The sequence below is a fragment of the Temnothorax longispinosus genome, chromosome 7 (genome assembly GCF_030848805.1).
Source record: "Temnothorax longispinosus isolate EJ_2023e chromosome 7, Tlon_JGU_v1, whole genome shotgun sequence".
In the NCBI taxonomy this organism is placed as follows: domain Eukaryota; kingdom Metazoa; phylum Arthropoda; class Insecta; order Hymenoptera; family Formicidae; genus Temnothorax; species Temnothorax longispinosus.
Genome location: NC_092364.1, coordinates 12,492,756 through 12,518,690, shown reverse-complemented (window position 1 = coordinate 12,518,690; position 25,935 = coordinate 12,492,756). Strand labels below are relative to the sequence as shown.

The 25,935-nt window shown below is 36.8% G+C and overlaps 1 long non-coding RNA gene across 1 annotated transcript; it reads right to left on the bottom strand.

The window, feature by feature from the left end:
- Positions 1 to 13,333: 13,333 nt before the first annotated feature.
- LOC139816162 (uncharacterized) lies at positions 13,334 to 22,832 on the bottom strand. Its single transcript, XR_011732957.1, has 3 exons — positions 22,785 to 22,832; positions 18,028 to 18,076; positions 13,334 to 13,554 (listed from the first exon to the last, which is right to left on the bottom strand). It is a non-coding gene; the product is annotated as an uncharacterized lncRNA (long non-coding RNA).
- Between the last annotated feature and the right edge of the window lie 3,103 nt (positions 22,833 to 25,935).

Genomic DNA, 25,935 nt, shown 5'->3' with positions numbered 1-25,935 from the left:
CGCTAGCCGGCTTATGTGGTGTAGGATAACGTTCCACAATCACGCGATGGCTCTCCACCTTTTAACCCCCGGGCTAAGTACGTCTTAGTTACCGCGCAGTGAGAGCTATCTCTTTTCTTTCTTTCTTTCTTCCTTCCTCCCTTCTTTCCCTTTTTCTCGCTTCATGCAGTAATTCTCCGCGCTCGTACATCTTCATTCGCTTCGTCATCTCTCTTAAACATTTTAGATTTTATCACAAAGTGCATCCTCTTGCACATTCAAGACACTGTTTATAATCAACGAGTTTTCGTCGCGTCACGTAAAAGCGTGTCAGTATAAAATAAACCATCTCCTCACTTTTATTGCGCTTTTTACGAACCGATGTTCCCAAAATGGAATTTTCTGGCGGCAAGAAGCAACGCGTAAAATTTACGGAAACAAAAGATTTTTCACGATATTACACAGTGTATTGAAATTTCTAAAAAAATGAGTGAAAGTGATATATGTATTATACAATATATGTTTAGTCTCATTTTTTAAACGATAGACGATTTAAACACTGAAAAAATGCTTGGTGTAACAATCCATGTTTGGTTAATGTTACCAAGAACTTTGATGAAATAGTTTCAACTAAAAACTAAACGTATAGGTGATTGCAACAAAATAATTTGGTTAATGTTAACAAATAATTCTAGCAAAACCTGATATAATTTGGTTAATATTAGCAAAATTTTATAATTATTGTCAAGTAATGATAAATGTAACCAACTTGCTTACTAAATAATTGACTGTCGGCAAACCAATCAGATAAGACTTTTTAAGACTTTTTAGTACTAATTATCAAACTGTTTGTTAATTATCACTAAACTATAATAATTATCACGAAATTGTTTGATAATAAGTACTACATAATTTAGTTGGCTCGACTAAACGCAAAATTTGCTTTTTTTTTAATGTTAATAATTATTACAAAATGTTTTTTTATTACTATTACAATTGATAATAATAATCAAATATTTAAAAAAAACCTATTACTAAATGCATCTCACGAATTTACCAAGAATTTTTTTTCATTGAAGGAAAAAGACGAATCTATTATCACACAAAATTATGAATATCTTTTTACAATTAAGTAAAAAAAGATTAATTATTAATTTTTTAGGAAAGCATTGTATAAAATGCACAGGGAAAAAATGTCTAAACTGCACTTTATTCTATATGTACTTTTTACAGGAAATACGTAACATATACATATAACACTGCATATAAACAACTGCAATTGTCTTTTTTGTTAAAAAGATTGTCTCATTTTTGCATAGTAACTACACAATAACATAATATAAGATATCTTTTGGTAATAATAAAGAGAATACATGTGATATTTTTTCCTTTCAAACATTATCGAACATAAAATTCCCATAATACAGCATATAAACTTTAATATCTTTGCACGACGGAGTGAAATAGCATTGAGACCGAAAAAAATTATCATCGTGGAGCACGTTACGAAGTTTCAACTTCGTGAGAGAAGCGCCACTTCTCTCCCGGGTTGTGGCGCGGTATCTCTCTCATCTATAAATTATAATATGTAAATTGCGTAGCGGTAACTGGAGAGGGAGAAGGAGGAATGGTGTACTCGATATGCATTTACGGTGGTAGAAATAGGTGGTCTGGCAATTACAGCGGCTTACTGTACATACAAATGGCGTTCTCTGTTTAGTACCATTTACCACTCTCTCTGGGCACGACCGAGGCAACCCCGCGCACCGAAATTCACCCTACCGAAAGTCGCAGTTATATGAAACCAGGCACTACCGAGGAATTACCAAAGTAAGAAGTCGCCTTGATAGTCTGGCGCGCAATCTTCTTTTTTCCCCGCACTTCCCTCGTGCCAACCGGGGCCATTGTTTAAAGTCCTTGTGTTTGTCCTTATGGAATTTCTCCTTCGCCCGAGGAATTTTCCGACCAAACAGGATGCAACCATTGAATAAAATATTTTCGTATGCATAAAAAGAGAGTTTATCTTCATTATAATTTTGCAAACTAGAGATTTATTTAATATCGTTATGTGATAATCTTTTCAATCTTTATATAAGACTAGCCAGCCTCGCGGCTTCGCCCGCGGTCCCTATTTTTTTATTCTCATTTTTTTAGTCTTATTTTTTTACTTTTAAATTTATTTATAACACTTCTGGATACATGATGTTTTTTATTTTCCTACTTCGATCAAAACAATAAAATCGGTTCATTAATGCAATGATCGCAAAAAGATGCACATTTCGGGCCGATTTCTGAAACGACGCTTACTGTCCCCCCACTACAGCTCGAGTACAAATTAAACCCATCGTCGCAATCCCCGAAAAATTAGAAAAATTTTTGCACTGGTCTCTAAAAAATCGTTAAACTTTTTTTTTTTGATTGTCGTAAAAATCAAACCCCATGGTAGCCTATTTCATGTGTAACATTTTTTAAGATTTGGTCCATTAATGAATGAGTAGTTCGCGAACAAACGAACACTCAAACCAAATATAGAATCACATGTTAAAATGGCTCAGTCGCTTCGGAGAACATCCTAACAAAAAATCGAATTCCATGGTGACCATGCCCGGAAATTTCTACTCCTATTTCATATATAATTCTTTAAAATTTGGACCATTAATGAATGAGTAGTTCGCGAACAAACAGACAATCAAACAAACTTTTTCTCTTTATATAATTATAATAATAGAGATTACACACAATATTATACGTGGGATTCAGGATAATTTACTCTACAATGCTATAAACTATGCTATCATTATGCATAAAATATACTGTATTGATTTTCTTTACACTTCAGCTTGCTTTTCAATCATTATAAATTTTCATTAGAATCGTCAAAAAAGTTTTTTATTAAAAATGTAATACATGGAGTTAGAAAATAAGATCTTATCAGAAGTATACTTTGCTTTATTATTTTTTCAGCATTAGTCATTTAGTTCGCAACTACAACGATGTACACTTCGATCCTTCATGGTTCGAGTACTGTGCATTATTTTCAAGAGAAATAGTAAAAATCGGAATTGATCGTTCAGTAAATGTGTTATAAATTTTAACACAAATTTATTAAAGGGAATGTGCGCCGTAAACTAATTGATTTTTATCTGTAAATGGAATTTTTAATATACTTTCAAAGCGTTCGATATAAAGTTATCCAATGTACTCTTTCTCTCTCTCTCTCTTTTTTCTCTCACATACGATTCAATACAGTGAATATACGAGGGTCGGTACAAAAGTAATGCCTCCTAATTTTATTTCGAATCTGGCGCCATAAAAATTTTGCGTTTCACTGAGTTGTTACTTGAAGTCTCTAGTTGCATTATGTTGAGTGGCATTGTTATGTGAGTATGTGACACGAACAGTTCAAACTGGTGTGTGTTTCCAGATATGCGTATCAAACAAGAACAGTAATTGAATTTTTTACCGTGGAAAAAATAAGTTGTAATGGCTGCGTTCAGCAAAGAAAACAGCTCAATGTGTGCTCAATGATTCTTTATTACAATTTTTATTGTTTCTACACTTGGATCTAAAGAAGAAGGCAAGGACCAGTCCGAGACCAGTCATTTAAAAAAAATCACTGATTGCTTGCTGAGTTGCTTTTTCTACTGAACGCAGCCATTGAAATCCGTTCGCGTGTCAGAAATTTTTATGATAACACTATTTCTGAAATGCGAATGGATTTCAATAGGACTCATTTCTTCCACGGCAAAAAGTTTATTCGCCGCCCTTGTTTGCTACGCATATCTGAAACACAGTTTAAACTGCTTGTGTGATACACTCACGTAACTGATCACAACACCACTCAACATAATGTAACTAGAGACTTCAAGTAACAACTCAGTAAAATGTAAAATTTTCTATAGCGCCAGGTTCAAAAGAAAAAAATCAAAAGGCATTACTTTCGTACCGACCTTCGTATTATTCAATACGCTGTGTACATACCTACATAATTTTGGTTTCGTGTGAATGCAAAACTTCCAGTAATATCTGCGCATCTCGCGCCGAGGTATGAAAAACTCGTGTGATACTGGAAATATAGAGTAATACCGAAAATTGATGATAGCTTAAATGCATCCTGGATTTCACTCGTTTTAACAGTTATTTACGATCGCTTGCAGAACATGTGAAAACGTATGTACGTAAAAGAAATGTACTAATAACCGCGTACGTTCCAATCAACAATCGTCAATATAGAAATTTTATTTTATCAATGTTTAGTTAAGAAAAAATTAATGTAGTAAAACAGTATTCATACCTACGATCAGTTATGTACACATTAGAAATAAAACGTAATAGGTACGTGGCGCACACGTAAACATTTATTTTATTTCGGAGATACACATGTTGAATTATTTATTTATATATTTATACGAAACTGTACAACAATTTCAAAAAAAGTAAAAAATATAAATTTTTTATCCATATCTCTTCCATTTGTAGAAGAAATATATTTCTGCATAAAAAAGAAAGCGAAAAATTACTTTAAAACTTTGAGTTAAAATATGAGCATTACCTTACATGTCCAATCATTGATACGTATTTACCGCACAATTAAATTGTCGCACATTACCCAGGGCTATGTGCTCGTTACGAGTAAATAACTAAAATAGACATAGAGAGGTACCTAGTTGAGATTCGGGTCAGCGGCGCCGGCTTGTCCCCTGCTTCTCTCGGGCATCGACGAAACGTCGACGAAGGGGCGGAAGAAAGAGCAGAAGGGGTGACGGAAGGGACGCTGGACAAATTATCTGCCATCCTCGCCCCCGTCCTCCCGGCCGTTCTACGCGTAGTCAGGCTATCCTGCCATCCTGCGGAGGAAATCCCTCCGCGAAAACCCCGCGCTCTAATAGCCGCCCGTGAGGACGCGACGGGACTCCCGATGGACCGGACGAAATCTCGTGCATTGTGCAATCCACCGTCATCCGCCCCATCTCCCCGCCACGGCCGCCCTTAACATACACTCCAGACCGTCATGCCCGCGAGGGGTAGAGTGCACACGCTCCTTCCAATTTGCCAGGGTTGTGCATTCGACGGGAGATCGAAAGATATTAGGGGAAGAAAATTCCTTCTCTTCTACTTCACTCTCCCTTCTCTTTCGCGTCCGCCTCTCCCCCTCTCTCTCACTCTCTCTCTTTCTCTATTATCCCATCTTTTCTTCCGTCGTCTACTTTGTAAGCGCACAGGTGCGCCGGATCTCCGCACTGCGTGGTCTTTTGACTTCTATATCGTTGTGTACAATACGTGTACAATGAAAATAGTGCTCAGTGCACGTGGACTGAAAAAACTGATTGTTATGTGCGTTATGTATTCGCTCAAGTCGCATGTTTCTAATGCACCATACGTCTTCACATTGCATAATATATTCTTCGTAAAGCTAAGGTTAAAAATTACGCGATACAAATTAATGAAAATTAATTTATGTACTTTTGCAAATAAATTGTTGTACCTACTTATGCACAAATTATATACAAATTAATTTGCATAAATTATTGTGCATAAGTAAATTAAAAAGAATAAGATAAGAATAGTATATTTTTATATTCGAAAAAGATATGCATATATAAGGAAATCAATTTTGTAATAAAGTAAAATAAGCGGATTTTGCTCTGTATTATATTCTATAGATCTATATTACTCTGTGTCGTAATTAAAAAAAAAAAGAAAAAAAACAAACTTTTTTGCAAACTACAAGATAAAACTGCGTAGAAATGTATAGAAATGTATAGAAAATTGCATATAGAAATACTTTAATTAATTGACACGGGATGAGATCAATGGAATTTAACGGAACGTACAGGTCTAACGATCGAGACGTGTTGAACATATGTGAACGAAAGGAAAAACGAGCGTTAGTCGCGCTAGTTTTGACAAAGGCGTTTCCCTTTATAGGACGAATTAAGTCGGTTTTACGAGCTATGTGTCAGGATCTCTTTTTATGACCAGCTACTCCCACTGGTCAAATGATTCTACGAGATGTACTCGTAACCACGCCTTTTTTAGCGATATGTCATGTTTATCCGTAAATCGATATTATATCGCACATCATTCTTGTATCACTGCTAAAAATTAATCCCTTTGATCTTATTTAATTAAATATATTATCTCCCAAGAAATATGCTAAATTTATTCGATTTTCCCTTGACACTATAATAATAGAACTTGTCTCATAACATTATTCGTTAACCTATCCGATAAAGCAGAATTGGAACAATGCCAATGGTCGCAATTAATTGAAACATCAATTCATTAATATATCAATAACATTTGGTAGAATATAATAAATGTAAAATTTTAAACTATCATATAATTTTATTGCTGTCTAAATGTCCCCAAAACTGAAATAACATGCATAAAGATATAATATAAACAATAGTTTTATAAAATTAAGGATACTCTTCTTAAAGAAAATCTCTTACAAAAGTGTTTAGCATATCATATTCTTTGGCATTGAAAAATCCGCATTCAAATAAAACGTATACAAAACATGTAAAAAATTATATATCTTTTATATTAAGCCACTCTGCAACTTGTTGAGCTCATTATTGTCGGGGGGGGGGGGCATTCGCGAACATTTCTTTGTAAGAAAACGTTTTTTACGTTTTCCTCGGATCTCGGAGAATAAGAAGGAGATAGTTTAGCAAAAAAAGACGTTGTAGAAAGGGCCATCGTTGAAAGGTGAGCCTTGACGCGGTAGGTCGGGGGTAAGTCTGCGATGATCAGCCACAGAAATCGCGGAGCAAGGAACAGTGGGCGTCTTGCTTGAAGAAAATGTAACGCGATAGTGTCTACTTGGCTACGGCTCATAAAACGACTCAGTTTATGCTGATGGTCCACGTCTCGAAGACATTTTTACAAAAAAAGAAGAAGGCGGGAAGGTTGGTAACAGCAACGACGAACGGTGTGTAGGTGGGAAGGCATCAAGCGAAAAGAGAACACGAAAATGGGAGGCCAGTTGAGAATGGGACTCGATCCTGTCGAAATAATTTTGGGCTCGTAGCCAAGCTCAAGCTGGCAGGTGTTATACGCGCAAGATTATTCGTTCTTACGAACGAATCTCGCTCGATCTATTATGGTGACCTACTACTGTGCGCGGATCCTTGCCTCGTTCCCGATCGAAAGGAAACCACGATACTTTAACGGCGAGTTTGCAATTTTCAAGTGGGCCGCTTTTATCGCAAAAATGCAAGTGCTACTTGTGTGAAAGATAACGTACGAAATATTTAGAAATTTGCTAAAACGGCAATAATATCGTGTTATTCAAAACATATTAATTTGGAAAAATGGACTGCTTTCGAAAATTTGGAAATATAGAATAATTATTCTACCCGTAAAGAAATGTCTCGTGTATAATGTAATAATTGATAATGTCTTTGTAAATTTTCTAGTCGCAATACACAATTGTTTGCTACACAAAATGTTACGCTGTGATTATAATCTTATTGTTATATGTTGTAATCGAGGTTATAATGTAATTAAATTGATATTAATTTAATTATGTGGTTGTACCGTTCTGGCTTTGGTTAAAACTGCGTTATGTCCAAAAGTAACGGCGCGTGGTTTGTCAAGGGAAAGAATTGTACGTAAAATTCACTTTAAAAAAATAATATTATGGGCAATCGATTCAGTCCTATCCGATTACGGCGTTTCCCTTGTTAATTTGATTGTATATCATGTACGGTCGTATTTTTACTTATTTATTGCATTATAAATTAATATAAAATTTTCTCCGTGTTGGTACGTTTATAAATGTGGTGCTTAATCGTGTACGTACAGGAATCGAAATACAAAAGTCGCGTACCGGCGACGCCAGATAGGAAGAAAGTAAGAGGATTAATCCTATTAAATAGCCAAATGGCCTGATGGTGGTAAACTGAAATAAATATAATAACACTCGCAAGGATGTCGTAGGTTAAATGTAATTCTACACTTGTATAAGTACTGCCGAATAATTACCGATGACAGAGAGAAAAAAGATATTCCGCGAACTTTGGATATTGTCTCAACCCCGATAATTTAAAACGATTTCAATGTATTCCGCCTGAAACTGTGATCGGCGGCGCGAGATTCGGCTGCTTAAATTAAAGAAATAGGGAAAAGGATACGAAATACGAGGGCGAGCCGTTAAAAGTTGAAGACGCGTTAGCGCCGAACTGTTTCGATATAATGGCCAAAGTTCCCCGCCGTCCCGTTCCCGTTTTCGTCGTACCCCTTTATTATTTTATATTTCGCGGCGTCGCGCGCGCGCCAGTTGGAGATAACAGAAATTATATCTGCGTTTAAAAGTAGAACAACTGTTAGAGACGTCGCGAAACTTTAATACTATGGCAATGCCAGGCCGATTTCATCTTCGCGAGAATCCAGACCTCTCGCCCTCGAGTCTAATTCCCCGCGAGCCTGTGCACGTGTCTGATTTCCAACGGTGTAGACGGAGCCATGCAAACATTTAAATTCGGAGTTGGGGGATGTATTGATTTAAATTCAATATAAGGTAGAGATGGAAAATATTTCTTCGGAGAATTTTAGGGAATGGAGCTAAAACGATCGACTAGAGAAGAAGCATTCGCTAAGAGTGTCGAAGTATTTTTCATTTCTATACCTCGCAGAGTTCAGGGGCCCTATTCTTGAAAAATATCGCATACGATATGTCATAAATATCACACTCTGCAACCAATAGCACACTTGCAAAGTGTGATTTTCTAGTGACATTCCTAAAATATCGTATGCGATATTTTTCGAGAATAGGACCCCAGTATAGAGATAATTATCGCATGGGTATAGAAATCGTGCGCAGGGATTCACAATTATCGTATAAAAACACGTTCTTCATCTATGTTTGAGACAATAGCCCTTATAGAAGAATATCGCGAAATATCTGCCATATATAATGACATTTTTTAATCTTAAGCTTAGACAAGCTCAAAATTACACGCATACATTGCTAAGTCTATTTTAAGTTAAATGAAGAATAAAAATTATCCACGTTCAGTAGCTTCGAAAGCTTATAGTTCGAGAAAGAATCTTTCTTTTCCATTACGCGCAACATAGAAAATATTCTTCCATAAAGATTTTCATTTCACATTTAAATAAGGAATTCCCCCCTCCTCTCTCTCCTCCCGTTTCACACGCCACTCACGAACCACCCCGGAAGTATGGAGCTATACGCGTGGAGATTCTGGACTATGAAATACGCGCGTGGGGTTGCTCTCAGACGAGCATCAACGGGAACCGGGGCGAGCAGCGCGAGTAAATACGAAAAGCCCCGTGTTATTCGCACAAAACGGGGCGAACCGGGGCGTCGTGCATTAGCAAGGCGTTTCTTCGCATGCGTCATCTGGGTACGAGGTATACCTTGCAATTGCGGATTAGCCGAAGACCGGACATTCGCGGCCGGAACGTTTCACCATCCGTTTGGTCTCTACCTGCCATCCCACCCTGTCGCGGCCGACTTGTTACAAGCACGTACAAGCGTGTTTCCTCGAGCGTCCGGCAAACACGCACGAATGGCATCGTCGCGGCGCGCGGCACGTATACGTAACGCGCAATCCCGCCCGCTACACGCACGTATAACCGTATATAATATAGTGGATCCGCAGCGTCCGTAATGTAATCACGGGTGACACAATTAATCACTGGACCATCCAACCCCGCTAGGCCATTAGCGATTGCGACACACTCAGGCTCCCGTTGATAGGCGGATGCATTTCGCATACTCGCGCACATGCACTACGCGCGTGCACGCGCGCACGAAAGGATCGGAAAGTACGCGGGCAGAAGGGGGAGGGAAGAGTGAAGAGCAAGAGAGATCAATGCTCGTTAGGATCTTTCCCTCCTCCTCTTCCCAATTTTCCGCGTGGCTCATGCGCGTGATTAATTGGTGCCATTGTATATCGCTAGATTATTATACGGTATATAGTGGTGGATCCCATCGATCCGCCACGTCGGCGATTGATTGGTTCCGATGTCGCGAAATCTATTTCATAGATGCGTCGACTAACTACGAGTTCGATATGTACTAACGAGGCACAACTCACCTCTCCCTCCATTCGCTTTAATTAGAAGCCACTTGTCCTCATCATTCGAGATTTACAAAGCTCACAAAGATCCGACGAATGTATCAATGTTTAAAGATACCTTATTGTGAAACACGTAGAAATATTTAGAACAATGCACATAAAATATTCATATTTGTATAACGTTTTTACGAATAAATAGTTTTTTTATTTTAATATGCGCATGTGAATTCTTTTATAAAAGACCTAAAAATAGCAAGTGTGTTTCTTATAGTTATAAGCAACTTTTATAAAATAGCTTTTGCTTATAGACATCGTTAAAAAAAAAGAATGACTTTTTAATATATCATTATCTCAAATTTTTAATTAAGTTCTCGATTCATATATAAAATTCAAACAAAATAATATATTATAGTAAGATAGATTTGTGCATTGTATACCTATTTAAAATTATAGTTAAACATTGAAGAATGTTTTTTTTTGTATTTGTGATTGAAATTTCTAGAGGCATCAAACATATTTGCCGATATAAAACACAACTTAGCAATTTCGCAATCTTTGTGACAAAAGAGCATCGGCAAGCCCCCTGCAAAAAATGCCCGTTTTCGGTACCTTGATTTTTGAAACTTTTTTTATGCCAAATGGTTACTTATGATGACCCAATAATCCCTGCAAAATTTTAAGAGGAGCATACGCCCCGTTTAAGAAATATAGGGGGTCAAAGTTGATCATTTCCAATCAAAAAATATAGCAGCTTCACATTTATACTCCAATAATAATGTCCAAAAAATTCAGCCGAAATGGTTCTTTTAAGATTTTTGGCTGCTGATTACAAATCTGAAGTCAGATTTTAAAAATTCAAAATGGCGGATTCAATATGGCGGACGAATTTTTCTTAAATTCATCGGATTCACTTGAAACTCGTTACTCGGGGGTTTTTGGGGTCGCTGATTACGAAATTGAAGTCAGTTTAGAGAAATTCAAAATGGCGGATCCAATATGGCGGACTGATTTTATCAAAATTCATCGGATTTACTTGAAACTCGTTACTCGGGGGTTTTTGGGGTCGCTGATCACGAATCTAACGGTGAACTAACTTTTAACCAACACTAAATCTTCTTTGTCACTACATTAAATCTACATAGAACCTATTTTGTCCTACAATGGACCTATTTTTCCTTACATTGGACCTATATTCTACCTAGGAGCGGTGAGCATCGAGCGGACTGAGTCTCGTTTTAAACAGTTCGGCCTAGAGTTACGAAACCCTGAAAACAAAAGACGATCAGCAGATCGTCATTTTATTAACATTCCATTGTGTTGAGGTGGCCGCCCTGGACGGTCTGCACGATAGCAACGCTCGGAACGACAGCGCTCGAGACTTGGTTGGATTATTACAACTTGCCTTTGCTGGCTGGATTGTCGATTACATCTTGCCTTTGCTGGCTGGATTATGCATTACATCTTGCCTTCGTTGGTTGGATTATTACAACTTGCCTTTGCTGGCTGGATTATGCATTACATCTTGCCTTCGTTGGTTGGATTATTACAACTTGCCTTTGCTGGCTGGATTGTCGATTACATCTTGCCTTTGCTGGCTGGATTATGCATTACATCTTGCCTTCGTTGGTTGGATTATTACAACTTGTCTTTGCTGGCTGAATTATGCATTACATCTTGCCTTCGTTGGTTGGATTATTACAACTTGCCTTTGCTGGCTGGATTGTCGATTACATCTTGCCTTTGCTGGCTGGATTGTCGATTACATCTTGCCTTTGCTGGCTGGATTATGCATTACATCTTGCCTTCGTTGGTTGGATTATTACATCTTGCCTTTGTTGGATATATTGGATCCGCCATTTTGAATTTTTAAAATCTGACTTCAGATTCGCAATCAGCGACCCCCAAAACCCCCGAGTAACGAGTTTCAAGTGAATCCGATGAATTTAAGAAAAATCAGTCCGCCATATTGGATCCGCCATTTTGAATTTTTAAAATCTGACTTCAGATTCGTAATCAGCAGCCAAAAATCTTAAAAGAACCATTTCGGCTGAATTTTTTGGACATTATTATTGGAGTATAAATGTGAAGCTGCTATATTTTTTGATTGGAAATGGTCAACTTTGACCCCCTATATTTCTTAAACGGGGCGTATGCTCCTCTTAAAATTTTGCAGGGATTATTGGGTCATCATAAGTAACCATTTGGCATAAAAAAAGTTTCAAAAATCGAGGTACCGAAAACGGGCATTTTTTGCCGATGCTCTTTTCCTATTGATTTTCCATCACTCAACTCTTTCCTTTCAGTAAAATAGAAATGCGTGCTACCTCGTGTTGTTGCGCAATTTCAAAGCAATAAGCGTAAAGCTATTGAAGCTTGTAATGTAAGAGGTACGCATTGCTGTCAAATTGCGCTCGCAGCTGGGAGACTAGAGGAAGAGGATGCGTGGTTTCAAAAAACAAGTGTGACAATAGTATTGCAAATTGGAATGCTAATAAATTACCAGTAAAAGACTTATAAACGTTGATCAGAAAATAATTTCACAGTTTAAATACTTTATGTAATATAAATTATATGTAAAAAAATCCATTATTCGTCTACAAATATTTCAATTTATCAAAAACACATTTTTTTCAAACTTTGGTAAATTTCGTTTTTAATTAAATACCCATCAAATTGCATCACACGCGAGTCTGATAAACGTGATATTCGAATAATATCTCACTTTGCGTTACATTAAAAAAAAATGGTAACGCGAAATCAACAAGGGAAACATGCAATTCACGTGTGACTATAAAATAAAGTCGAATGATATTATACATGACCACTAATTGATGCAATTTAAAACTTTCGATTAACTCGTGCACGTAAACATGATAACTTATTATTATTCACAGATCACATGCTAGTTTGCAAATTAACATGTAAAAACTGAATATAGTATCTAAACCAATTAAACTTCAAAAATATGAATTATTTTTGCTTGATAGCAAAACTATCAAACAGAAGATCCGATAATTCAATTTCAGGACTAGCAACGCCGTATATATAAAAATACTTACGTATGTTAAGAATTTTAAATACAAAAATATTCCATTCTAATAAAAATATAATTTGCAAGACACGAATTTAATCCCAAGGCAACTAAGGATAAATAAATCGCACTATTGTGTCGTTTTTACAGGATAAAAATCTTCAAACAATGACAAATAATTTTAAAAACCGATCCGGTCCTTTCGAATAAAGATTAGGCAAAAGACTTACAACTCTTTTCAATGTCATAATTATTGTTTAAAACTGATATATACTTTGAAAACAAGTATTTTATTTTCTCACGTCGCGTTTAATGCGACAGTCCAAAATATAAAATATTTTACAAATATATATTACAAAAGTTTACAATGCTTGAATAGACATTTATTCTTAGTCGATTTTCAGTATCAGAAATTTGTACCTTCTATCCTCCGTGTAGCGTCGAGATGAAGAGCACCTTGTCCCGCGGGCATAGTTTATAATCGCCTTCACCCTGAAATTTTATTTCTTATATATCTCTGATCAATCGAGCGACGCGAAATATAATATGGCTAAAACCCTCTGTGAAATGACGCGACAAGAAATAAATAAGCTTTAAGAAAATATTTTTTCTCACATATATCGATCTATGTATTCTTTAAGAAATTTAAAGCCAATTTGCCCTAGTCAAAATATAATTATATGCTATTTCTTCGTGCAATTTTTTACCATGAAATAAATAGACCTGAAAAAAAATAAGTAGATAATTTTAAATATTGTATTTAATTCCCAAACTAAAACTCTGTTATATCTTTTTGGTAAAATTTTTGAAATTATTAAGATTTCGTCACTTGCATCCCAAAAATTTAAGTTATGAAAATCTTTATAGACCTCTAGTCTTATTTATAACTTAAATAGAGTATTTATACCTCGATATTTTTACGAAAAATCTGAGTTGATCAAAGAATCCATAGATGAAAGTTCGATGAATCTGAAATGCCCTAATATGCAGAGTGTTATATGACATAATATACAAATTAAAGAAGCATGTTTCTGATATAAATTGAAGTAGAAAATGTCCTATAAACATGGATCCAATTCGAAATAGTTATCCAACTACAAGTGTTTAAAGTTTATAAATTAATAGCACATTTTTTTGGAACATGTTTTTTATTAAAAACGGAAAATAAGACAACATAAAAATTACATAAACTGACATTCTTGACGGTATTAATACGCAGTATGAAATCATGCTCCTTTAATAAAATTTGTACAATATATCATGTACGTACTCGTACTCTGTATACGTGCCCCTGCTATCAATAATGAAGACAGACTCTGACTCTTTGCGGAGATTTCATCTTTAACTTCGCATTTGTGCTTTTCAACGTTTTCCTTTAGCTATCGATAGCAAGGATATCCATTACATCGACATGCAAGAGCCGAAAAAGTTGAGCTAGACGTTCACGAGCGCGACTGTATTATGATGGGAAGAAAGAGACGTGGGTGGCAAAGGAAGCGGGCAAAAAAGGAAACGGACGACACGTATATGCGCCTTGAGAAGCGAGCCGTGCGAAAAGACGCGGAAACGCAAAAGCCGAAGCCGGAGCGGAGTAGCTTCGCCAAGGAGCGGCGGTATTATCATAATAATGGCCAGAGCCATCATCTTTTCCCTCGTTCCGACGCTCCCCGGCGCTGCAGCATCTTCCCGCTCGAGCGTTACCCCGGCGAGAATCGCGTCTCTCCTCCTAATAGCCGCGGCGTGTACATTTACAAATTTAAAATGATAATTCTCTCTCCGTGGGTGTGGCAAACCGAGGTCATTTGCGCCCTTTCAGCGTCCGGAGTTCGCTCCCGGCACCCTAGCTACAGCGCAAGCGGCAACAACGACGGCGGCGACGGTCGCCGACAGGCCGATTATGCCGTTTGTAAAAACCGGTCACGGGGTCCCGTTTGTCAGACGCCAGAAACAGCCGTGCGTCACTGCGGGAGTTGGCGACGCGGGAAAAGAAATATCGCGCGAAGGGTATCGTTCGCCTATCTGCCGCATTTCTCCGCGCGTTTGGGATTAATATTTTAAACCGTCGCTCGGCAATCTTTCGGCACTCAGCGATGGAATTCTTAATTTTATTAATCCTAAAATGCGCAAACGTGGCTTTTACAAGGTCTCTTTCGTGTAGAGTATTTGTATATATTCCGTTCGAAACTGTTTGATACTTTCGCTAATATAGATGTAACTTTATCACAAAATATTTCATAAAGTCATATTGATGCTTATATATATTATGTATAATGCAGTTATCATAACGTGAGAACAATGTTACTTAATAATAATATAGTTTTGTAAATATTATACGATATATGTCATAAGCAAAATTATTAATCTCGACAACGTAAAGCGTATGTGACCGATGTGACCTGAACGGAAAAGCAATCCTTACTGAAAAACAGTTCGGAAAGAAATGTATTAAATTAAAATCCTATTTTTACTCGTAACTTACGTTTCGTAGTTTTTAGCCTAGTCTTACGATAACTCCCAAAAATATTTGAAATTCTTTTTTTAAACAATTAAACTTTTCATTTCATCCGGCTACACTTGGCAAATAATCATCGTGACGATTCGACCATTGGTTTTGGTCCTTTAATCGTCAAGACGTTAGTAATCTTTGATACTTATATTATATATACAGTGCCTTCCGAAAGTTCGGGGCCACCTAAATAATTTGTGAACGGTTTGAAATATAGGATTGAATAGGGATACAATGGGATCACAAAGTCTATTATTTAACCGCAAAAACACCCACCTCCACACCCCGAGGGACGGGGGGATGGGGGAGCCAAAAAATCTTAAATGGCATGTGGGGTTGAGGAAGGCTCGTTCGAAAGGGATTTCCGAGACGAAAACAACACGATGTCGCCGAAATCTGTACGATTTTTTTTCGCGGAGTTATGATCATTTGAACATAGCAGTCAGCAGAGATAAAAACCCCACGGTTAAATAATAACGGTGGGTGTTTTTGTGGTTAAATAATAGACTTTGTGATCTCATTGTATCCCTATAAATTTCAATCCTATATTTCAAACCGTTCACAAATTATTTTTAGGTGGCCCCAAACTTTCGGAAGGCACTGTATAACCATCTCACTTTTAAAATAATTTAAATTAAATTAAATTATTAAGTTTATTGCGAGAAAAAATTACCTCAGCCCTACACGGAATGAGGGAGGTTCCAGGTTCGAACCCTGGCTAAGGTAATGTTTTTCGCAATAAATTTAATAATTTAATTTAAATATATTACGCCGTAAAAAAATTATACACAGAATAAATATTAAAATAGCTCAATTATATCTAGAAAACTTTTATAAATCTTACGAAAATTTAATTAACAATCATTGGACGAAGGAAAAGTTAATTTTTATGGAATATTCATATTTAAATATATCCCTAATAAATTTTAATAATTTTAGAAAGATCTGAGAATATAAATCTCGTCTTTAAAAAATTCGTTCGCCGAACACGGTGCATTAACTTCTCATATCAGTATGACGACTTAAGAATCGCGTAGCTAAGTAATCCATTCAATCCTTTTCGAATTTAAATCCGTCTGCCATTCTCGTTGCGCATTTAAATCTATATTTAAAAGGTTTTCCTCAAGAATGAAGTTTTAATAATTCCAGTTTATTTTTAAAACGTACGCAAAATCTTTATCTCGATAGAAAATTTAGTATAGAAAAGTAATAATCAAATATAATATAAATTTAATCTTACAAATGTTAAAATAAATTCAAGAAACTTTACAGTTATCACAAAAATCTAACAGATAATTTTTAATTTATTCTACACTCGTTTTATATTCCCAATAATATTATTTTACAATTATCCATGACTTCGCGTAAGTAACACAAAATTTGACGATACTATATAAAAAATTCAATAACTTTTATTTTGCTCATAAAAAATAGCATTGGTTAGAAGATCAATTAAGTAAAGTTTTTTTTTAGAAATTTTTTGTAGGGATACGAAAAAAGCGAATAGATATAACGTTAAAAACTTTGCATGTTTTTTTAGTCTTATTATATAAGAATATATTTTTATTTTCTAAGTAAAAAAAACGCTCTTCTTTTTTATGATGTTATATAGAATTTTTCATGTTGAACAGATAATAGCCATACTTCTGAATAAGAAAATCTTTGATTTTTGCGTTTTAGATACCTAGAACAGCTCATATACACCATTAAATGCGTTTTTCTTTGCAAGCTCCTAGTGACCAGGATACAACATAAAAAAGAAGAGCGTTACTTAGAAAATAAAAATATATTCTTTAAATAATTCGCTTTTTCCGTTTCCTTCCAAAAAATTCATTAAAAAATACCTTTTTTACGACTTTTCAAATCAGAATACCCCCAAATAAAAAAAATAATGTTCTTCGATTTTTCAACTAAAAACGATAAAACAATCATTATGTTTACTTGTTTATATTCATATAATAACGTATGACATCGATTCCAAATTGACCGAGCAACACGTATAGTTTTTGAAAATTCTTACTTCGTGAAACTTTTGTCAAAAAATTTTCACAGTCATCGAACACACGATTTTCACATTCCTTCACAAAAATTGTTCAAATATCTGTGTGATATCCAAGGAGAAGTGCGCAATGGCTGAAACAGACGTGTAAGGAAACGCTACAGGTTATACAGCGAGGTGGCGCGCACAGCGGCAACCTCGCCTGTCATTGGTCGCGTAGTAGATATACCGCGTACGGCTCGAGCTGTGATAGGATAAGAGCGCAAGAGGGAGAGAGACACGAAAACGCGGGAACAGGCCCTGAGGCCATTAGCAATTGTAACACCGGCGAAAGCACATATTCGAAATACAGACTGCTAAAATAAGAGTAAGCGTTATTTGTCCGAGCATCGTCCCATCAGTCGCCCATCTCGGTTCCTGACTTCACCAGGGTCTTACAGACGCTATGCGTAAAACTCACCAGCAATTCCCAGTCGGCGTCATTTACCAGAACCAGAATGCCCGGCCTCCTAAACAAACAAGATAAATTTCTCAAATCGAATTGCGCATATCGCCGCCCTCGGGCGGCGTAGTGCGTACTGCGTGTATAAAACTTAGGGTGCAATAACCCATGCAGCGGAACGGCGAGGGCGTACGCAGAAAATCGCGGAATGAGAGCCTTGGCCAATCACAAGTGTTTCATGATTTTCAGTGACTTTCCGCGGTTTTTAGCGGATAGTTTTAATTTTCTTCGCGGAACAGCGCAATTCCATATGTGTATACACACACATCATAAAAATGATAAAATAAAAGTGATCAAACTGATCAAGAAATTAATAGCTGACTATATTCGTGTCATAACTTCACCATACGGTAACCTCTATTAACAGTTGTCGGTGATATCGGTTAGGTTAGCGGTACCACATTTGTAACATCTGTTACGCGAAATCACTGACCCTAGGTCCCCATGCGGCGAAATGAGCAAAGCGTAACGACTAGTATATCTCAATTATTACTTTTTAACCATTCTATTGAGAAGTAATTATTATTATGTTCATAAATGTTGCATTTAATCAGTTTCTTGTTAAAAATATTTAACTTAACGCTTAAAATATTAAAATAAAGTTTGAACACATTTCAAATGAAGACTCGTGATTGATGGTTGCGCGCAATCCGCGCTGCTCTCGATATGCTTCATGGGTATGTACATAGGGATCGTGAATCCGCGTAACGAAAACAGCGGAAAGCTTTTGATTGGTCAAGGCTCTCGTTCCGCGATTTTCTGCGTACGCCGTTCCGTTGCATGGGTTTTGCATCATGAAGGTTTGCACCCTACAGATCTCGCGTTAACGCGCTCTCCATCAATTACGGGAAGTTGGTAACGAACGTAAAACGAATGCAAGACGACAAGCGAACGAGATTATTCATCGTGCAAAACTTTCACTCGAAACGACAAGAATTTCAAAATAAGCGTATCGCCAGAGTCATTCAGCCGATTAGCTGATATCATTCGAATCTATAGAAACCGGCCAATCGACACGACTGCGATTTTTGCCGCCGACTTCACTATGTTCCGTCGCATACACCGTTTAAGGTTGATGGCAGAGAACGAAACGTAGATCGTGAATCATGAAAAGCAATCGTGTGGATGTGAAATACGGTTTCTCTGCCTTGCTTTACGTCTACGATTACGATAGATGTAAGAACCTACGTTTCGTTCTCTGCCATCAACCTAAGCGTTTTAATCCTTAATTTCGCGATTTTCTTTTCTTTTTCTTCTTACTTGTATTATTCTTTTAAGGGGATCCTAAAGTGAAGGCTGAACTTCCTCGACGTCGGTAATGTCAACATTTCTAATTCTGTTTTCTTGTCATATATCTATATCTGTCCTTGTCTAACGAGAGGCATCTGTCTTTGTTCGATTACTGCGCCATCTCTTGCCACACGCAATATTGCTTATCCTGTCAACCTGAATGTGCTTTTGCACATATAAAAGTTATATAAAGTAATCTTTTTTTCTAGGTTTTCAATCTTAGATCTAATTGCACGATATTGTTCTTAAATGTTGTCCCTAGGTCATGCCGGTCTAATTTTGTGGATATTTATCGTGGAATTTTTGTACAAAGCAAATATTGTCGTCACGTATACCAAAAATTAACAAAAATATTAATTTTTTTTCGTTTTTAATATAAATTTGACCACCATGACCTAGATTTTGATGCGTACTTTAATTCTAGACAAGAATTTTGCATTTCTATAAAGTCAATTAAAAGATTAGTGCTAAGAAAAAAAGCCGGTATTACAGACGGCTTTAGGATCCCCTTAAACGTTAAATCCGCCTCACGTGCAAATTGACGTAAAGCATGTAAAGGCATCTCGACCAAATAGATAACACAAACAGCCATATTGTTTTGTGGATATTAGAATTTGTGGATATTCAAATATCGATTAAAGACGATCGATGTTTCCATCGTTAACTTACTTCATTTTGCAGGTCAAAATGTACAAAAAAGATAAAATCGAGAGAAATGTAAAGCGCTGCGTACGTGACTATTAGTGACCATTTTAGGCCCATAAAAATAACGCTCAAAAGATGATATCTCACAAATACGAGCACAAATCCAATCATTCCGATTATTATTATGCCATTGCACTAATCAGCAACAAATGGCATGCAAAACGACCATCTTAACACGCGATATCAATCCGATAAATCATACAATTCCCGCGACGTGTTTGCGAAATTGCGTTTACGACGGATGTACAATGTCGAGATTTCCTCTTCTTCCTCTACAATTGTTAAGGACAACTCATCAACACTAATTTAATTACCGAAATAAAATACGCAGGGTCGATAATGGCCGGGAAGGAACCGAGTTAAATGTTATTGTCACTGTACCTATATCGTATAAGTTCTTGCCACACAATTTTCAATCGGCTACAAAAGATACAGCTATCAAAGAAATCACTCTATGCACAATTCCATATTTATATTTACGTTGGATGTGTCGCATACAGGGAGTAAGATATAATATACTCCCTGGTCGCATATAAGGCCGCGACGTGAGACGTTTAAGGCTAGTAGTAGTATTCATACTCCGATCTTATATTTAACCCTTTGTTGCACAAATTTTTCTGTTAAACATATTTTGCTGAATTGTAGTATATAATAGTTTTTAGAGATGCTATTTACAAATTTAAAATAAAAATTTAATAAGTCAAAATGAGATGGGGAGGGGATTCAATATGGCAACCAAATTGAAAAAAATTAACTATGGCTTATTTACGTATAAAATTTTATACGTAAGCAAATCTTGCAGTGTTAAATTCCGATTGTAATAAAATTTTATTTTAGAAGTAATAGATGAATTTAGAATTTACCAGTGGCAAGATCAAAACACAGAAAAATAATTACATATTTATGTTATTCATGTACACAAGCAGTCTCAGGAACATAATGATACCAATGTATAAACATGTGCGTTACACAAACCAATTATGAAATACGTAAAAACATAGAAAAACTGTGAAGAAATTTGTGTCCTTATATAAGAACACTATAAATCTCGAGACTGTACGGTCATTTCATTGGTTGGATAAAATCTTAAGACTGTCCATGACCAGACTTAAGACAATCTTGAATATGAGATCGGACTGTGAATACCCGTCTAAATTTCAACTCGAGAGACAACAATCGCGCTCCTCGCGACACGTTTCTCCACGGTGCTTCCCGCCATCGCTGTCGTTGCCAGTGTACGAGCTTCTAAATGATAATTACTGCATTCAGCAGAAAAAGCAGCTCAGTAAGCGCTTAGTGATTCTTTATTATTATTGATTTCTACGTTTAGATTCAGCGAAGAACTAAAGGCAAGCACCAATCACATTAAAAGATCACTGAGCGCTTACTAAACTGCTTTTGCCACTGGACGCAGCCAATAAAGTTATTACTAAAGAGTGCGAAAAATGTAGATGTAAAAATGTAAAGCATAAAATAAAGTTGCTCCGATCACATGAGTGTATAAAATTTTGTTACAATGAAAAAAAAACGTCGATATTGATTTTGTGTCCCTATGATAAAACATTGATTTTGTGAGATATCAATTTCTATTAATTCCATTAATAATGAAATTATTTGTATATTAAAATGACGAAAATAAAAAATGTAAGTGTAGATAAAGTGTAAGATATAAAATAAGATCGCTATAATGGAATTGATTTCTTCAAATAAGAGTTTGGACTTCGCCATTTTCAGATTAACTATGACTTTTGAAAAATATTCAAATTAGTTTAGCACCTATCTACGTAATTTATTGATATAAAAATGAGTTTAATTCAACAGTTCATATGTATAAATGTATAAATTAGTATATAATATTATCTATTATAAACAATATAATTTATTATATATATACACTGCTCAAAAAAATTAGGGGATTATTTTTTGTCAGTAAATTTTTGCCCATTTTTAAACTGTAATTAATTACTTAGCAAATAATTAACCAAAAAAAGTTTTTAAAAAGATTTTACACTGCAAACTCTCTACTATAAAGTGATTTTGTTCAATTTTCACTCAGGTTTTAATACTCAAAAGCGTGGTCAGCTTTGAAATAAGGACGTATTTGAGATATCCAAAATCTTGAAATTTGCAGTTTTCCACTGCCTAACAACAAAATTGGCGAACATAATCATTAATATCATCTCAAAGTACGGACTTTGCCCTTTCAAATAAAAAAAAAATTGTCCTACGCCTATTATTTAGCGAGATATCGCAATTTAAAGTAACCCCTGTTTTTTTTATGATTTCAGCACAATATCGCCATTTGCGTAATTTGATGTGCACCACGGGAAGGTTGCTCGGTTGGATTTTGCACATCATGTATGTGTATGTGTATGTGTATGTGTATGTGTATGGAGTGTACATATGTATGTGTGTGCATGTAGAGGTTTTTTTTTAGTAAGAAGTGTTGTCACTCTTCGCCGTATTACCTCGCGCAATCTTGATCTCATATTGACGCATTTCTTTTACATCAGTTTGAGTTTTATTCAAAATTTGACGCAGTGCCTCTTCAATTCGATGTAAAAAAATGCATCAATATGAGATCAAGATTGCGCGAGACGCGTGATATGGCGAAAAAATGGCAACACTTCTTACTAAAAAAAAACCGCTACATGTACACACATACACTCCATATTATACACATACAAACATGATATGCAAAATTTGACTGAGTAACATACCCGTGGTGCACATCAAATTACGCAAATGGCGATATTGTGCTGAAATCATAAAAAAACAGGGGTTACTTTAAATTGCGATATCTCGCTAAATAATCGGCGTAGGACACATTTTTTTTTTTTCATTTGAAAGAGCAAAGTCCGTACTTTGAGATGATATTAATGATTATGTTCGCCAATTTTGTTGTTAGGCAGTGGAAAACTGCAAATTTCAAGATTTTGGATATCTCAAATACGTTCTTATTCAAAGCTGACCACGCCTTTGAGTATTAACCTGAGTAAAAATAGAATAAAAGCACCTTATAGTAGAGAGTTTGTTCTGTTAAACCATTTTTTAAACTTTTTTTTACTTTAATTATTCGCTGAGTAATTACAGTTTAAAAATGGGCAAAAATTTACTGACAAAAAGTGATCCCCTAATTTTTTTGAGTAGTGTATATGTTACGGGCAAAGTCAGCATGGTGTGCAGTGTCGGCATTGCACAACGCGACTGGGCAAAGTAGTTTATTAGCGGACATTGCCCGGTTTGATGTGGGCAAAGTTAACACTGCCCATCCAGCGATGGCAATGTCAGCAACGATTATCACATTGCAGACTTTGCTCGGTTCAAAGTGGGCAATGTCGACAATGCTAAATCTCCGTGGGCTAAGCTGCGCTAAATGTATGGTAATTCTTCAGTTTAGCTACCTCAGCACAGAAATCGATGCAATTAGGCTTAATCGACGCGTTTTTGCACGAAACGAACGAATCTGGAAGAAAAAAGTGTCGCTCTGCCCCGCGACACGAGATACACACGTGTGTATGCCCTGCTTTAACGAAAATCACAACTTCTATAAAGCAGGGCATACACCAGCATACACACGTGTGTGTGCCCTGCTTTAACGAAAATCACAACTTCTATAAAGCAGGGCATACACACGTGTGTATGTGCCCTGCTTTAACGAAAATCATTAAACAGTTACATCGTGCAGAATAACCAAGCATCTCGATTCAAGCAGTTAGGTCTCACGCTGGGAGTTTCATTAGTTTAATTATGCGTGGGAAGCACACACACACACACACGGGGGGTGCGAGGGGGGGCCTTTGGCCCCCCCTTCCCCGCACCCACCCCGTCGGTAGGCAGCCCCCTCGCTTTACAACATAAAGTATATGCTAAGTTGTAAAGCGAAATTATAAAGCACATGCATGGAGGGGTGCAAGGGGGCTTACATGCGTGAGCGCACGTGAACAGAAAGGCTTTTCTCCCCTGCACCCTCCCCCATGCATGTACTTTATAATTTCGTTTTACAACTTAGCATGTACTTTATGTTGTAAAGCGAGGTCCACGCTGCCTACCGACGGGGTGGGTGCGGGGGAGGGGGGGCCGAAGGCCCCCCTCGCACCCCCCCGTGTGTGTGTGTGTGTGTGCTTTCCACGCATAATTAAACTAATGAAACTCCCAGCGTAAGACCTAACTGCTTGAATCGAGATGCTTGGTTATTCTGCACGATTGATTCATTTAAAATTGGCGCAGTTTTACATGCGCGTGCGACCACTGAGCATGCGCATATGGCCGCAGGGCACGTTCAGTGTTGCTACATGTCGTCAGTTCAACTTTGACGATTAATATCTCGCGTCGCGGGGCAGAGCAACACTTTTTTCTTCCAGATTCGTTCGTTTCATGCAAAAACGCGTCGATTAAGCCAATTGCATCGATTTCTGTGCTGAGGTAGCTAAACTGAAGAATTAGGGTGCGGTCCCATGGAGCGTATTTCGCGGAAGCGGAATCAGCGGATCGCCAATCAGGAGATTGTTCTGCTCGAACCCTTGTAAAGATCTTGTGGAAACGATGCTGTGATTGGCGATCCGCTGATTCCGCTTCCGCGAAATACGCTCCATGGGACCGCACCCTTACCCTTATTTAGCGCAGCTTAGCCCACGGAGATTTAGCATTGTCGACATTGCCCACTTGGAACCGAGCAAAGTCCGCAATGTGATAATCGTTGCTGACATTGCCATCGCTGGATGGGCAGTGTTAACTTTGCCCACATCAAACCGGGCAATGTCCGCTAATAAACTACTTTGCCCAGTCGCGTTGTGCAATGCTGACATTGCCCGGGCAATGCCGACACTGCACACCATGCTGACTTTGCCCGTAACATATATATACACACACACACACACACGCACGCACGCACGCACGCACGCACGCACACAATAATAGTAAAATACAAATTGTTCATAGTTAGCCTGAAACATGGACGGATCAATCAAAAATTGTTTAAACAGTGTCAAAATTTTTACTTGAGAAATTCTAGACCGAATTAGAGTAAAATGTTTGAACACTGTCGACCATTTTTAAATTAACTATAATGCACTTTTCAAATACGTTCAAATAAGTTGATTATTTATGTAGTTTATTTATATAAAAAATGAATTTATGAATGTATTATTGTTTATATGTAATATAAACATTATTTTTATAATAATATAAATAAATTTACAAAATAAATAATAAATTTGCAGTGTTAACTTTTATTTAAATTAAAACATTTAGCGGATGAGTAAAAAATTATCTAAACAGTATCCAACTCTTATTCCATGAATATTTTTTTACTTGTAAAAAATACAAAGTACAGCCAATAGAAAGCCTATTTAGGCCAAATTTATCATAATTACATTATTACTAAATTCGTAATTTATTGCATATCCCCGCAGGGTTTGCAATCTACTACCAATACTATCCTTCTCTCACTTTTAACCCTTTGGACCAACGGCTTAACGTCTCTTTCCGAAAGACGGAACCCAGTTTTCTCCGCACAAGAGCCTATCTTGCACGGAGGCGCGCAGCTATCGGAAAAACATTCCATGCTTCGTGGCTCTAGTGGACTCGAACCTGGTTCCTCAGATTACGAGTCTGGCGCTCTACCACTAGACCACACTGCCGCCTAATTACATTATTACTAATGACTTGTATAAAGCCTTGTGTACACAATACTAGAAATCGGTCCGAGTTTCAGTTTAAGCCAATCAACTTGCAGCTCTTACAGAAAAGCAGCAGTTTCATTTTGGCTGCGCCCCTCCGTGCAAGATAGGCTCTTGTGCGGAGAAAACTGCTGCTTTTCTGTAAGAGCTGCAAGTTGATTGGCTTAAACCGAAACTCGGACCGATTTCT